The sequence below is a fragment of the Epinephelus fuscoguttatus genome, linkage group LG9, assembly GCF_011397635.1.
Source record: "Epinephelus fuscoguttatus linkage group LG9, E.fuscoguttatus.final_Chr_v1".
NCBI classification, from domain to species: Eukaryota; Metazoa; Chordata; class Actinopteri; order Perciformes; family Serranidae; genus Epinephelus; species Epinephelus fuscoguttatus.
The window spans coordinates 43,647,198-43,664,705 of record NC_064760.1 but is presented as its reverse complement, the minus strand read 5'-3'; the positions used below and the strand labels follow the sequence as shown (position 1 = coordinate 43,664,705).

General features: G+C 43.5%; 1 pseudogene; it reads left to right on the top strand.

The window, feature by feature from the left end:
- The first annotated feature begins 7,317 nt into the window (after positions 1-7,317).
- LOC125894686 (uncharacterized) lies at positions 7,318-10,622 on the top strand (annotated as a pseudogene).
- Positions 10,623-17,508: the final 6,886 nt, after the last annotated feature.

Here is a 17,508-nt window from a genome sequence, read left to right as displayed (position 1 = left end):
AGGCTTAATGATGCTGTTTGTTGTTACTATAGCACTTGGGTAGCTTGCCTGCTAGCTATAGTGCTAATGTGCCCAGTGGACAGCAAAGACTTACTGTTAGAAACAGTGGCCATTCAGCTACACGGACATACTTACACAGACATAACCAAAATGTTTGACATAATCAGACAGGCAACGTCTTACACATGGGATACACAAACTACAACCGAGACACAAGCCTGCACACACACACACACACACACACATAGCCTGTTATTGTGATGAAGTTTGGAGTAAGTCTAAGTTCTGAAAGTGCCTGAGGTAAAATAAATACACAATTAAACTGATGGAGTGTCAGGAGCAGCATTTATCAAACTGAGAAGCACACAGTCATCTTTTCCCAGTATGAATTTTACAGTGATTGGACAGCACTGCAAGCTGCCACCAGCACTGAAGGACACTTTTTGACAAGGGAATGTCACATCAGCGCTTATATTATAGACATCACATTTATTTATTTAACATTTTATGTAAGAAGAAGAAGACCAGAAAAGATGCTGCATTTATATTTGAAAGGGAAACAAGGACAGGAGAAAAAAATGCTGCTGGGACTTTATGCTTTCCTCACTTTTATAAAGGTCCTTCATCTTATAGTAGCAGCTGGCAAAATTCAAATGTGAAAGTACACTCAATCAAAAAATATCCCACCTACTGTAATTAAGATGACTAAGATAAGAGAACTATATTTGCTGAAATGAAAATCTGATTAACTCTTTGCCCAGAAGAAATGGAAAAAAATGTAATGAATTGTTCATGTTCATTTCATCTGAAACCTCATGAAGTATGCTTTTTAATTGCTTTTTGGGTGTGAGTGTGTCTGTGGATGGTGTGTTCTTTCTCTAGGTGTGTAGATTAGAACTGTGCCCCCAGTGAAGTGGAGTTATAGAAAGGTCTGCAATGAAGCAAATAAAAGTGTGTAAATACAGTCAATAAGAATTTGAATAATTCTCTTCATTTAGAGGGTAATTCTAGTTTAATCACAGAAGAAGTTAGATGGGGCAAGAAGAAAACAAAGTCAGATACTCAGACACAATGTGCAATAATGGGCTACATGGGGGCAGCGCAAAGCAAGCCGTAAACACAACACTGACATACAAAATTCACTCTTTTTAAATGCTATGATTGCTGTGGCGGTAGCAGTACCCCACAGCGTCGGTAGGAAGAGGTGACTTCAACTGATTCCAGCACTAGCTGCAGTGTGCATCAACCACCACCAGGTGGCACATGTGAGCAGTACAGACTGCAACATAAAGCCACTGTGAAAGCTGTGAAAACCGCGCTCTTAATTTCTGCTCCCCGTACAGTAGGCAATAGTGGGTAGAGTCAGTGTAGAGCAGTAGCGTCACCACAAGGTTACTAAACTACACCTCTCAGTAGCACGATGGTTACCACACCACTTTGTGACTCAAGTAGCTTTTCAGTAGTGACTTTGATTAATTGACCGAGTAGTGTGGCAGCATCCACAAAAGTTACAAGCTGTTTTACCAAAGAAAAGCTCTGAAGTGCAGCAGACTTAGGTCTAGATAAAAGTAAGGATAATAAAACTGAGGATAAGTAATGTGACTGATGCCAGCACCACACCGAGGCATGTAGACGAGGGAAGCACTTCTGTATGACATCACATACTAATCCTTTAGTTTATTCTGCTTGCTGCTTCACTAGTGGCTTTTCTCGCCCTACTCTGCCTCTGATTGGCTACATTGCACTTCTTGATGCGTTTCTCTCATGTCTTGCCTATAGACTGTATATATTTAGAGGATTTGCAGTGGACACAAAAAGAAGAGAGAGAGCTGAGAGACTGAGGACAGTATGAAGAAGGAAGAGAGGACAGTGAGAGTGACATACTGATGTCACATGTTATTTGCAGGACATGTTCATGTTCTAATGTCCCGAAAAATGAAAAGTTTTCATTTAGGTCTGTTATTTTCATTATTTATGTAATATTTATTTATACTGTCTTTTATTTATTATGGTTTTATTGAGTAAAAAATTATATTTTAGAATTGTGTTTTTGAATTGCTGACATAGCCAGACAGCCGGCTGAAAGAGGCCAAGACAGATAAATGCATTAAGTAGGAAGAGAAAGAGAAAGAGAGAGAGAAATTGGCCAACTGATGATGTCATGTTATTAGAGGACATGTTCAAATGTCACAAAGTCCTCAAAAAAAGAAAAGAAAAGAAGAAAGTTTTAATTTAACTCTGCTATTTTACAATAAACAGTTCAACTGAACATTTTTTGCCTGCCTCTTTGTTCAGCTGACAGTTTTTTCTGATCACTGATATAACGCTGATTTGACAAAGTTAAAAAAAAAAAAGTAGCTTTGCATGTAGTGAGCTACTCTTGCCATTTTCTCATAGCTTAGCTTGCTACATTTCTCTGGAAATAGCTTCAATGTAATAACCTTATTTTGATGTAGAGCAATTGATAGCTCAGCTCATTACATTGTCCAAGCAATTTGTGCATATCCTACGTATTTTCAAAGGCTGTGATCATGTGACCAATGCGCTGACGGCAGTAAACAAGGAAGCAGACCAAAGCACTTGTAAGGCAAATTAGATTGGAGAGTGGGCCACGAACACAGGACTATCACCCTGGACCGAGAACCTGGAGTCGTATGTTCAGATCAGTATGAACTCTGAGTCACTTCACGGTACGTTCTTGTTACACCCCTGTAAAGGGGGATAATAAAAGGAAAAACACAGAAACAATGATACTTCAGTCACATCCAGTGTTGTAATGTATTTTTCAAAATAAAGCACCATTTTTGTTACAGCAACTGTCATATCAAAACAACACAGTTGACAGTGTTAGAAATATAAAGCATTGTAGCACAACATATCTTTACAATGGCTTCAGTCAAAATTGACAAACTACCTTTAAATGGAGTCTCCGTATTGAATATGAACTGACATTTTACATCTGCTTCATTTCAAATATAAATGAAAATAACTTCCCATCATACATGTCATAACCAAACTAATATCTTGTCAAATGAAAGCTATTAACGTCACTATTTTATCCATAAACACACATATAACAACATGGAAACACGTTTTCTTATCAAATATATCCTCGTTAAATGTCCAACACTGCACAGAAACGTCACAAATGCACTTCTGAAACAACGCTGCTCACGCCACTGTGCAGCTAGCAAGAAAACTACGGTGTGTAACTTTCACGTGTACTGAACTTATTATTAGCTCTCAAAGTTATTGCAGAGATCAGTGTTTTACTTCCTACTTATCTTCTAACACACAGCAAACATAAATGCATCACGAAATGTATTATAATCACTTTTCTTACCTGTAAAGGGGGATAATAAAAGGAAAAACACAGACACGATGTTACTTCAGTCACATCCAGTGTTGGAATGGACGAACGAAAGCAACGTCTTCCCCTCTACAATTTAGCTCAGATGCAAGCAATCAAAACCCAATCAATGATAAGAGAAACAACTTTCAAAGAAATAAACTTGAAGAAAGAAAAGGAATCACTGTAGCAAACAATATAAAATAGTAATCAGAATAGTAATAGTAACCAAAATAGCATCAGGAAATACTTGTGTTTTAAACACAGATTATCCTTTTTTAATTTATCACTATATACTCATTTGTCTAGGAGACCAGAGTAGTAGATACCAGTTCACTTAATAAGCAGATCACTATGAATTTCACCTTTATCAGTTTTTACCTTACCTGATGAATAATGTTTTGTTTTTAACCATGTACTCTCATGAATTAAAGCATTCTTTTGCTTACTGTTTTTAGCATGTTCACATAAGTATTTTCTCACCATGTTTCTTTTCCTAAAACTAACTACATTAACTTTACGTTAAGGACATAACATCATTCATGGAGCACAAATTGGTAGGATGTCATACAAACCGTTCTATGAGAATAAGCTGATGGTATATGATGCAGATTTGGTGTGTATTCATGAATGACAAAACAATATTTTGCACAGGGCCCCCCAAAAGCTAGAAAACCCTGCTAGCTGGTCTGCTGGTCACCAGGACAACACAGTTGGTGGAGTTCCAGGTGCTGTGTCCAATGCCCAGCTTGCCATTTTCAGGCCTTGGTGTTAGTACTAGTATGTTTTGCACATCGTCGGGGCGACGATGCAAAAGTGGGGGGTAGATGTAGCCGGAAGTTGTCTCCCTCCTTGCCACTATTCGGCACTGTGTTTGCTTTCCAACCACCGTGATTGCGCACCGTTATATTCAGGTGTGAGGCCGCGCCCCGTCCTCTCTTCCGCTCCTCGCTTTCTCCCGTGGTGGCTGTGGCGTGGCGTGTCAGTGTTGTTTGGCATGCAGTGTTTGTTTGGTGCAGCCGTCCCGTGTTTGTGACCGCCATCGAGGCACACAAATCTTCTCTACCCCGGTAAGCATCTGCGGTCTTCTCCTTTTGCTCTGTATGTGCGTAATGCGCAGTTTGGTCACACGCTCTCCACTCCTTGCAGCGCAACTGACTGCTTGGTCCGGGGGAGGCGGGAGTGGCTCGCTGGAGCCTCGCTGTGTTCAGCTACTGGTCCGCTCTGGTATGTTGTCCGCACGTTGTCTGTCTGTTCATTTTCAACTGTTGCTTGGCTCCCTGCTGATCACTCTCTTGTGCGTAATTCTCAGGCCGTGTGTGTTTAAAGCTGCGTCCTGTGAGGCTCGCATCCGCTGGTTGTTTGTGTTCGCTGTGCATGCCTGGCGCCCCTGGTATGTATTAATTTGGTTTCTTAAGTTAGTTTCAATTCATTTAATTAATTTACTAAATATTAGGTTTTGTTTCTGTTTCTTTTTTTTAGTGGCCTGTAACTCTGGCCATCACTGACCATCACTCCTGGAGCTGCGTTGCTGTTTTGGTTTTTATGTTCTAATTCTGTTTTGGTTATTTTGTTTTGGCTTTTCTGGTTTCGGTTCTTTTCTTTCTTTTCTTTTCTCTTCATTTTGGTGTTTGGTTTCCTGTTTAAAATTTGTTTGGTTTTTTTTTGTATTTGTTTGCTGTGGGGCGGACTACGCTTTGGCCCGACGCGGCTGGTTGCCGCCTGGACCTACTGACTGAGGTCCCATTGATTTAAGGGCTGTGCTGGGGCCTACATGATTGCCCCTGCCACCAACCATGATCTCTTTATTTTAAACCTTGTGTTAATTTGTTTCATTCGTGTTTCTTTGGTGGTTCTTTTCAATTAGTTCAGTAATTTTCTCTTTATCTTTTTGGGTTATTAATTGTGATAGATTGATTTAATTATTCATATTTTCTTGTATTGGATTTCAGTTGGGTTAAATTAGGTTCATTAAATTACAGTTCTTTTGTAATTTTTATTAGTTAGTCCACACCAATTTTTGTTTAGTCCTTGGGCATGTTTTATTAATCCTTGTTCTCTTTTTTTTTTTTTGTTCAGGTGCTGGTGGCTGACGGCGGCAGTTTGACCCCTGGTGGTGGTGCATTCTTCACAAACCCCCTCCCTTTTTTGTTGTGTGTGTGTGCGCAGTGTCACGGGTGGTTTATTTTGAGGATCCCTTCTCCCTTTTTGGTTTGTGCCGCATGGTAAGCCCCAGCCCTGACCTTATTCCCCTCCCCTGTCCAAGTGCCTATTTTATATTATGTGTGGTGTGTGACATATTGTTTCTTTTCTTTTGTATAATTTAGTTTAATAAAGTTTGTTTGTTTTTAAAATTACAAACCGTCTCGCCCCAGTGGTTTACGAATCTGTGTGACCTGATCTAGTTAAAATCTTAGTCTAGTATTTCCTGGGGTGCAATTCCCCAGGTGGCGTTGTCGGACACCTGAATCTTGATACTGATATTTAAACACCCCCCCCCCCAACTCGCCACATTCTGGCGTTGTCGGCAGGATTACCACATTTAAGGGGCAGAGACGTGTTTTCATTTTTTTCTTGTTATTTTGTTTACTTTAATATTAGGTTTTTTCTTTTTTTTGTGTGTGTGTTAGGTATTTTATTTGCCTTAGTAGTGAGAGCCAAAACAGCAGCGTATATTCTAGGATCCAATCTTTCATACCATTTTGTTGGGCTTGGTGCAGCGTTCCCTCAGTCAGCATGGAGGAGGAGGTGCATCAGCTTAGGGAGCTGGTGTTGCAGCTTAAGGCAGATAACGAGCGACTTCGTCAGGAGCGGGCTGCATCCTCGGGGGGCTCCGGCGGGGCCGCTTCCTCTTCCTCTGCTCCGGACGGTCATGTTCCGTCTGCAAGTGCTGCCTCTGCAGGCACAGAGCGGCTAGTGGTCATACCAAGAGATCGTAAGTGTCCCATATTCAATGGTAAGACCGGTATTGGGATAGCTGAATGGGTAGAGGAGATTCAGGCGTGTGCACGTGCCCGCCATCTTTCTGTTGCTGACCAAGCCTTCTTCATTTTTGATCATTTGGAGGGAGAAGCAAAGGAGGAGATCAAGTTTCGCTCTAGCGCGGAGCGTGGAGACCCAGCCCGGGTTCTTGCCATCTTAAAGGAGCTGTATGGCTGTGCTCAATCTTATGTCACTTTACAGCAGGCTTTCTTTTCTCGGCGCCAACTTGAAGGAGAGACGCTGCAGGAGTTTTCCTTGGCCCTCATGGCTTTAATGGCACAGGTCCAGCAGTGTGCACCTGATGGGATGCCTAATGCTGATGTTCTCCTTCGGGACCAATTTATTGAGCATGTTCTTGATAGTTCTCTTCGGAGGAAGCTTAAGCAGTTTATTCGCCGCCAGCCAACCGCCACTCTGTTGGAGCTACGGGGTGAGGCTATTAGGTGGGAGAGGGAGGGTCTTCCAGGGGGTTCCAGGCGGCGCAGTTTCTCGTTGCCATCAGCTTATGGTCTTCAGTATGGGGTTCAGGGTTGTGTGCAGCCTACCCCTAATGTCACATCTCAGGGGCCCGGTTTCGGTGAGCTGATGGATCTTTTGAAGCGCCAGCAGGAGCAGCTTAACCAGCTCACCCAGACTGTTGCCTCCCTGCAGGCCCCCCGTACCCAAGGTCCGGCTCCTCGCAATGGCCCATTAATATGCAGGAGGTGCCAACAGCCCGGCCATTTTGCTTGTGAGTGTGATGGCGTGCGGGCTCCCCCTCGGCCCCGTGCTAATTCTTTAGCTGGCTTGAACTCCAATACTGCCAGACTTCCTCGTTCTTCCCACCTGTCGGAAAACTGAAGCCCACTGAGCTGTTGAGCCACAGCTCAGTTGGGGAGTCCTTAGGCTCACAGGAAGGTGCAGCAGCTGAATTAGTTGCTTCATGTCCAAATATCGATGTTTCCACTGGGGGAGTCACAGTGTCATGCTTGGTGGACACAGGTTCCATGGTGTCCACAGTCACAGAGAGCTTCTTTTTGGCACATTTTGCACCTTGGGGCTATGATCGTCTTCACTCTTGTCACTGGCTACAGCTGCGAGCAGCCAATGGCCTAGAAATTCCTTATATCAGCTACTTGGAGCTCGATGTCAAACTTTGTGGCAAGGTGATGCCCTGCTGTGGGATCCTTGTTGTTAAAGACCCCCCTGGTGCTGTGACTTCTGTTCCTGGAATCTTGGGAATGAATGTGATTCGCAGGTGCTATAGAGAGCTTTTTGGTGCATTTGGCCCCTCTCTTTTTGACTCACCTTCTGTTTCACAAGCACCTGGTCCAGTCATTGCAGCCTTGCAGAGGTGCCACCAGTCTGCCGCCCAAGCCCCAGGGAACCCCACCGGTGTTGTGAGGGTCTGGGGCAGGCGAGCTGTGCGCATACCGGGTGGGGTGATGAAGTTGGTTGCTAGCACCTGTTCCGAACAGTTTTCTGGTCAAAGTGTACTGTTTGAGCCCCCTGAAGATGGTCTACCTGCTGGGCTGCTAGCTTCTCCTTGTCTTGTACAAGTTGTCCGGGGTACAGTGTATGTCCCTGTGGTCAATGTTGGGACAACCGAGGTTCTTCTTTATCCACGGACTGGTCTTGGCACCTTGGGAGTTGCTCAGGTTGTTAGCCTGCCTGCCGGTGTGACTGAGGAGAGGTCCATGTTGGCAACTGTTTCTTCCCAAATGGCTACTCCCTCAGTGCCAGATAGGGTAGAGTCACTTGATCTGTCTGCACTGACTGAACAGAAGCAGACAGATGTAAAATCCCTACTGCACAAATACCACTCCGTCTTCTCAGCCCATGACGGTGACTTGGGCTGCACCAACCTTATTTCCCATGACATACCTTTGCTTGATGATGTTCCAGTTAAGCAACGGTACCGACGCATCCCTCCCTCAGAATATGAAGCAGTGAAGGCTCATATCAATCAGCTTTTGGAGTCTGAGGTCATTAGGGAGAGCAGTAGTCCCTACGCATCGCCCATCGTTTTGGTTCGAAAAAAAAGGTGGTAGCCTGCATCTGTGTGTGGACTACCGCCTCCTAAACAGCAAGACCAGGAAGGATGCCTTCCCTTTGCCTCGTATCGAGGAGAGTTTGGATGCACTTTCTGGAGCCCGCTGGTTTTCCACAATTGATCTGGCCAGTGGCTACAATCAGGTTCCTGTGTCAGAGCAAGACCGGCCCAAAACTGCCTTCTGTACACCCTTCGGACTTTTTGAGTTTAATCGCATGCCTTTTGGCTTGTGTAATGCCCCAAGCACCTTCCAGCGGCTGATGCAGCGGATGTTCGGCAACCAGCAGTGTCAGTCTTTGCTGCTTTATCTTGATGACATCATCGTCTACTCATCCTCTGAGGAACATCTCCAGCGGCTGGAAATGGTGCTTGGTCGACTCCACAAGGAGGGCCTAAAGGCGAAACTCGAAAAATGTGCATTTTTCCAACGGGAGGTTGACTACCTGGGGCACGTGATTTCTAGCCAGGGGGTCTCCACAGACCCCAAGAAGATCGAGGCTGTGGCTAACTGGCGGCGCCCCAGTCATGTTTCAGAGCTGCGCTCCTTTTTAGGTTTTGTCAGCTATTATCTGCGCTTCATAGAGGGCTTTGCCAAGCTGGCAGCGCCTCTGCATCGGTTGGTGGCTGAGCTGGCAGGCACAAAGACGAAAAGGGGATCAAGTCAGATTCTGGGGGCTGCATGGACATCTCAGTGTGAAGACAGCTTTGAGGCCTTAAAGGCAAGGTTGGTTTCAGCCCCAGCTCTAACTTATGCTGACTTCTCCCGCCCTTTCATTCTTGAGATCGACGCCAGTCATGCAGGCCTTGGGGCGATTCTCTCACAGGAGACCGGCAGTGGTGTGAGACCGGTGGCCTATGCCAGCAGGGGTCTTCGGCCCAATGAGCGCAATATGTCCAACTACAGCTCTATGAAGCTAGAGTTCCTTGCGCTCAAGTGGGCCATGACGGAGAAGTTCAGGGAATATCTTTTGAGGCATAGGTGCACTGTTTACACTGACAACAACCCATTGAGCTATCTCCAGTCTGCCAAACTCGGGGCCACAGAACATCGATGGGCTGCCCAACTTGCTGCTTTTGACTTCGATATCAAGTATCGTTCTGGCCGCAGCAATCAGAATGCAGATGCACTTTCACGGCAGTATATGCCGGCTTCCTATGTAGTTGCTGACTCCTTGCCTGGCACTTCGGTTCCCATCGACCTTCAGCGAGACCCACACCTAGGCCCTGTGGTGTCGACTACTCAGTCAGTGGTCTCAGTCTTGCCCGCCCATTCTGTATCCGATCTCCGCTCCTTGCAGGAGGCTGATCCCCTCCTGAAGACTGTGCTGCCATTTTGGCGACGGAAGGTTTTACCTACCTCGCTTGAATGGCAACAGCTTTCTAAGGTTGCTCTGGTCTTTCTGCGCCAATGGGACCACCTGGTAGAGAAAGATGGGGTTCTCTTCCGTCAGGTGTTCTGTCCCAATGGGGGAGAAGGGTGTCTCCAGCTCATCTTGCCTGCAGTCCTCAAGCAGGAGACTTTAAATCAGCTCCACCAAGAACACGGCCATCAGGGTATCGAACGGACTGGCTGTCGTGGTGGCTGTGGCGTGGCGTGTCAGTGTTGTTTGGCGTGCAGTATTTGTTTGGTGCAGCCATCCCGTGTTTGTGACCGCCGTCGAGGCACACAAATCTTCTCTACCCCAGTAAGCATCTGCGGTCTTCTCCTTTTGCTCTGTATGTGCGTAATGCACAGTTTGGTCACACGCTCTCCACTCCTTGCAGCGCAGCTGACTGCTTGGTCCGGGGGAGGCGGGAGTGGCTTGCTGGAGCCTCGCTGTGTTCAGCTACTGGTCCGCTCTGGTATGTTGTCCGCACGTTGTCTGTCTGTTCATTTTCAACTGTTGCTTGGCTCCCTGCTGATCACTCTCTTGTGCGTAATTCTCAGGCCGTGTGTGTTTAAAGCTGCGTCCTGTGAGGCTCGCATCCGCTGGTTGTTTGTGTTCGCTGTGCATGCCTGGCGCCCCTGGTATGTATTAATTTGGTTTCTTAAGTTAGTTTCAATTCATTTAATTAATTTACTAAATATTAGGTTTTGTTTCTGTTTCTTTTTTTTAGTGGCCTGTAACTCTGGCCATCACTGACCATCACTCCTGGAGCTGCGTTGCTGTTTTGGTTTTTGTGTTCTAATTCTGTTTTGGTTATTTTGTTTTGGCTTTTCTGGTTTCGGTTCTTTTCTTTCTTTTCTTTTCTCTTCATTTTGGTGTTTGGTTTCCTGTTTAAAATTTGTTTGGTTTTTTTGTATTTGTTTGCTGTGGGGCGGACTACGCTTTGGCCAGCGCTGGTTGCCGCCTGGACCTACTGACTGAGGTCCCATTGATTTAAGGGCTGTGCTGGGGCCTACATGATTGCCCCTGCCACCAACCATGATCTCTTTATTTTAAACCTTGTGTTAATTTGTTTCATTCGTGTTTCTTTGGTGGTTCTTTTCAATTAGTTCAGTAATTTTCTCTTTATCTTTTTGGGTTATTAATTGTGATAGATTGATTTAATTATTCATATTTTCTTGTATTGGATTTCAGTTGGGTTAAATTAGGTTCTTTAAATTACGGTTCTTTTGTAATTTTTATTAGTTAGTCCACACCAATTTTTGTTTAGTCCTTGGGCATGTTTTATTAATCCTTGTTCTCTTTTTTTTTTTTGTTCAGGTGCTGGTGGCTGACGGCGGCAATTTGACCCCTGGTGGTGGTGCATTCTTCACAAACCCCCTCCCTTTTTTGTTGTGTGTGTGTGCAGTGTCACGGGTGGTTTATTTTGAGGATCCCTTCTCCCTTTTTGGTTTGTGCCGCATGGTAAGCCCCAGCCCTGACCTTATTCCCCTCCCCTGTCCAAGTGCCTATTTTATATTATGTGTGGTGTGTGACATATTGTTTCTTTTCTTTTGTATAATTTAGTTTAATAAAGTTTGTTTGTTTTTAAAATTACAAACCGTCTCGCCCCAGTGGTTTACGAATCTGTGTGACCTGATCTAGTTAAAATCTTAGTCTAGTATTTCCTGGGGTGCAATTCCCCAGGTGGCGTTGTCGGACACCTGAATCTTGATACTGATATTTAAACACAGCCCCCCCCCCCCAACTCGCCACAGAGAGTTTGATCAAAATATGTAAACATGAGCTATTCTCTCTCAAAGCCAGAAACCAGAGAAGGTAGTCTCAAACGTGTGATGTCATAGGGTATAAAGTCCGAAGCTGCTCCATCAACAATGAATGGGAGGCTGATTTTTTTGGATTTTTTTTGTTTTCTTTTTTAGACACAAATGAGCTTAATTGTATTGTAGTGTTTTCATTTCTGAAACAAAGAATGTGCCCATATACTCAGAACATTCCCCTGGCTGCTCTCAATGTCATCTACAACATCTTTCACCATTCATTGTCTATGGAGCAGGTCCAGACTTTATACCCTATGACATCACAAATTGAGTTTCAGCACTCTAGCTTTTGGATTTGGGAGACAGTTGTTCGTGTTTACTAGAGGTCGACCCTCTCTCCCCCTCTCTCCCTCCCACCCTCTCTCTCTCTTCTTTAGGCCGATTATGCCGATGCCAATATTGAGAGAGAGCAGGGCGGATGATGGCCGATACAAGGCTGATATCACTTTTTTCTCCTGTCTGATAAAATACAATATTTTGTCGTTACGGGTCTCCTGTCCTTAAATGTTAACATTTATTGAATGTTCTTGTAATTGACTAAATAAAAGAAAGACTTAGTTTTTTAGCGCACAGCAGCATTATCAGCTGACAGCAGCATCACTGAGAAAACATTTACAGAAATTACTGTATAAACTTGGTCAAAAAAGTAAAATGAATAAACTTTATTTATTCCTCTCTCCCCCTCTCTCCCTCCCACCCTCTCTCTCTCTCTCTCTCTCTCCCTCTCTCATAACATGAGCATTCTTGTGTTGCAGTTACCAAATTAGTTAAATGGGTTTTTGGTAATCACTGGGAATGGGAACTGGAAAACTTATAAATACCTATTGCAGAGTAATTACGTTCATTATTCCGTTACTGTGCCAATATGTTCTCCATTGTTCTGATGCTAAAACAGGGTTAATGTTCACTCATTATTCTGTTGTTACTGTCGCTAATATTTGCACTGATTCTGTCTTATACACTACTGCACTGTTGCCATGACATCCAAACAGAAATAGACGTGCGCTGACCAGAAGAGAAACCTTAAAACAGTGTTAAACTGTTGCACAATGTTGATGTTCTTGAACGAGCCCTTAACACTGACATCAGTGTCTTGTTAGGCTCAAAGAGGGGAGGCTACACACAGGTGCAGCAGAGCAGACTGTTTCTCCGTCTCTCATCTCTCCGTTATTCACGTGTAGTGTTGGAGCTGCGATCTTAAACAGACTGGAATACTGAGCAGTTCACGCCAGCCAAACGCAACTGAAAGGAAATGGCCACTTTAGAATGAAAACACAGACAGTACTTACTCACCCTCATGCCGACAAGAAGTCCAGTGTAGTTTTTTAATCCACAAAACTCGTTGGGGGTTTCTGAGGATAACAGTAAGCCGGAATAACAGCTACACTTGAAGTGCACGGAACCCACATTTTGAAAATGTAATAAAAATCCGCTAATGCATTTCAAGAACGTCAGAACAGCTCGTCCGCTGTAATCCAAGTTCCCTGAAGCCGCGGCATGCAAAACTGACTTGAAAAGATATAATTTACTCCACTTTGATAGCATCATTTCTCACAGTGGTCAGTTAGCCTGCCCTGCAGGAGTGCTGTGTTTACATGGCAAGCGGTTGAGCGGCACGCGCTGAAATCACCACACGCGCCGAAATGCACAGCTGAAGGCTGTTGGCAGAGACGTGTCTGCACTCTGCAGACATTCTTTTTAGATCGGCCTCGTAAGCACAGGGATCTGCCTAAGCCGAGGGATCTGCCTAAGCCGATTACGTCAAAATGGCATTAGATCGGTCCGATTAATCGGCCGGCCGACTGATTGGTCGACCTGTATAGTGCAGTATGTAGCCCTCTCTTGTGCTCAACAAATTTCCGCTGCCTCTTGTCCTACTGGCATCTCCCGCAGCTTCTCTGTCATCATCTAGGTCCAGGCTACCTGCTTCATCTGGGTTCTCTTCAGCCTATAAGGAGTGCCACAAAACAGGAAGAATAATTAGATAAGTAATAAAAAAGTAAATATTTTGATCATAGATGGTGTTTGTTATTGAGTGTACTGTGCATTAAATCCTCCAGTTGGGAATTCATTGTCCCCCACTGAATACATCATCAGGTTATGACAAGGAGTAATAGGCAAACAGACAGAAACACTTTTTCAATGCCATGGGGAACCAAGAGTAACCCTCTACTGTTTTAATGCATATTTCAACTTACCACTTGATTGCAAGGGACGTGGTAGCTTGGCTATTTAAAATGATCAGGTTTGTACAAGACACCATGTCATGGGAGTGAAGATTCTAGAGTCTCCAGTGTTTCCTCCACCTTTTAGTATCGGCTCAACTGAGAGGTTCCAAGAATGACACTTCTCTTTTGGCGAGACCAATTTCAAAAGTTGTTGTCTCCATTAGTCACTTAAACGCAAATACATATGAAAATAGGGTCCAGGTTTAAAAATGCCAAAGTTTACTTTGGAAGAGTAACTTAACATCCCCAGAAAATCTTTTTTTACCAACGCATATTTGCACACCCAGCCACAACCATCAGTGATAATGGATGTGGCCAGAGGAAAAACACACCTTGATTCTAAATTGGTCTTTCCTTGTCTTTTTTTTTCACCCCATGTTATATACTCTACATTCATAGATTTGAAACTGTGATGCACTTTAAAATCCTGATTTTGGAGAGTGCTATACATAACCAAAGATGTCCTTACTTATTAAACAAAAGTTATTGAGACAACCAGAGAAAGCTTTACTCTCCAACATTACATGAGTTTCTTCTCTTGTCTCTTGGCTTCCTTAATGCATCACAGACCAACTGCTTTGTGCAGTTTACTGATTTCACATTACAGGATAAGACTTCAAACTGTTACTTCTCACTGGCATTATGAACCAAAAGTGCACAGAATTATCAAGTTATACTAGTCTTTCAGGCATCAAGGCTGTAAAGGAATGATCCTGTAGTAAGCTGGAAGATGGATATCATACTGTAGCATCCCTTCACAGTGAAGCTAAGAGGCATGAACTCGTTTCGTTGCTTTTTATTCTCGAACTCAATACAGGCTACTGTGGGCCGTAGCCAATGCCAAAAAAACAAACCTGTCTGCTCGCAATGTGCTCTTAACATTACCGGCTCACTTCAACATCTCCTGCTAGTCCCCAACAAAAACTACACACACACCCCCAACTAGCAGAAACAACAACAACAACCCTCCCTCTTAGAGCCTCTGCCAATCACAAGTGGCTATTTCTCACAAATCACTGTCATAGGTAGCTGACATGACTGACAGGCTTCACAGCCTCTAAACACACACAACTTCACTGGCAATGACACGTTCAGTAACATCATGGAAAACTCAGTAACTGCAATCGCAGACCTTTTTAACTAGATGAACATAACATGTCTTACGGTGACAGCATAACGTAACATAACAGTTAACACCACATCACCCAGTCTGTTACAATACTTTATGTTGCAACACGCTATTAGTCTGCCACTACTTTCATACAGTCTGGGACTAATACTGTGGCAGCAGGGGCGGAGCTAAACTCTCAGCACAGTGGGGTCAGTGCTTTCTCAGGGGGCCCTTGTGACAAAGTCATTTTTATATTCACAACTGTAAATGAGCTATGATTAGATATGATCAGATATGCCATGTATAATGTGTCACTCATTGAGCCAAGCAGGCCTATATGTCTAATGCAACATACAGTAAAGCCACTTTGTCAGACAAGCTTGTTCTGAGAACAAATAAAACAAACTGGTTGCCAGTCAAGTTAAAATGTTTCAGCACCAAGGACGGCCCTGCGCTGAAGTAACTGCCAGATTTGTAGTATTACTGCAATGCCAAATGGTGCCACAAGGTGGTGCCTTGTTTCATTGTGATATACTTGATAGAGAGTTGAACACACAGTGTGGCCACACTACTACCAAAGAGCATGGATACCAAGAGGCGAAGCTCAATAGAACGCCCCATAGCAACAGACTCGCCCATGGTTTCGTTCTACCGCCGCCATTGTGGACTGTCAGCAGACCGCAGCAGACCCGCTTGCATACAAAAACACACAGACAAACTGAAGTATATCGCTATTAATTTTGCTTACAATGCTACTCACCTCGTGATAGCTCGGTCACAGCTGCTTTTTCACGTTTTTGTAAAGCAAAATATAGACTTCCAAAAAAAAACAAAAAACGATGAAAACGGCCTAGATGGCATCTCTACATATTACATCCACTTATGAGAAGACTAACTTAATTACTCAATCTACCAAAAAAAAAAAAATTCAATATTTTTAACTAGAAACACATTAATGGCGACGTCACATAGTCAGGAATAAAGATTTATTTACAGTTTGTACAGTAAGGGGACAGTAATAATAATAATAATAATAATAATATATAGGCTATTTTAATATGATATATTTTAATGCTAAAGCAGTAATCAGTTCTGATATAAATGGTCCAAGAGGCCATATATATACGTATATATATATATATATATATATATGTGTGTGTGTGTGTGTGTGTGTGTGTGTATGTATGTATGTATGTATATATATATATATATATATATATATATAAAACAAAACAAAACTGGCATATTAAATGGATATTAAAACACTTTAAAACGTACACCTCAGGAGTTCTTACCTGTCGGGATCCTTCGGGAAACGGTGGAAGGCCAGGTGCGGGGTGTTCCACTAATAGTTGTTGCAGTTAATTGCACTACACTGTTTTCTTTTACTTTTTTTTCCTCCTCTCTCCTTGACATCTTGCATGTTGTCTGGGCGCAACAGTCCAAGCTCAACAGTCCAAAATGGCAGTAGCGCACCTAGTGGCTGTTGGCAAAAATTCAACGGAGCTTCGCCTCTTAGTATCTATGCTCTTTGCTACTACTCCAACCAACATCCACATGAGAGGACTCTCAGCAGTAATAAGTTCGGTGCAGGTTATATTGACTATTTTCTACTGCTCATGTATTATAAAAGAACATAGTGCTGTGGAAACCTGGCATGTATGGTTGATGTTAACTACTGTAGCATAAAGTAACAGTGTTGAAACCTCCATTTCATTGTCTGTTGACTGAGCAAATAGGCTATCCCAGAGCTTCTGCTAACTAGCCCACGCTGCTAGCTCTCTTCACTTTCACCTCCCACATTACACTGACAGGCTAATCTCTCAAGTGCACTGTCTCAGTCAGTACCACGTCTTTCTAACACACACTAACATAAAAATAATAGACACAACGGGTGATGGTCTACAGCACTATATCAGGCAAAACACTGCAGGCATTGACACCGACAGGTGCCCTGATGCAGCAGACATGGACAAAAACAACACATTAATATAACATTCTCACTGACCTCTTCATAACCAAGATGTAAGGTATTAAAGACATATTATTTGTTTCCCTACTCTGTCTGCTGGTTTAGTTCAGTCCATGTGTGCATTTAATGATCGTCCATAGAGGAAGTAATCTGAACACTTAACGAACTCTCCACATATCATTGTCCCTCTTTAAAATTTCATCCTCCTCCTTCATCCTCATGGCGGCAAACCTGCCAAACACTTTGTCCATGACAGCAAAGTGAGGTTTGACTGTCTGGCCTCATCCATGCATGTGCACAAAGAGCTCTTAATGAGCCTCAGATGGCTCAGGCACTGGCGCTGCTGATGGGAGTGGACCAAGTGGACTGGATTAAAAATAATTCAAACAGCAAACCGGAACAGAGCAGAACAGGGCTCGCGTACATTTACATTGTAGCCAGTGATGTCTGCCCGCTAGAATCCCCATCATGCATGGCATTGAAGAGGGTAGTTTTTTATAATTAGCTTTTAAGTTTGCCGTTTGTCTGAAATACACATGCTGAGTATTGTGATAAGATGTGGTATATTACCGTTTTTTCCAACTGCTAATTATTTCCGCAAAGGAAAATGTTGTCAACATCAGTTTAACCTTATAAGATAAAGTTTT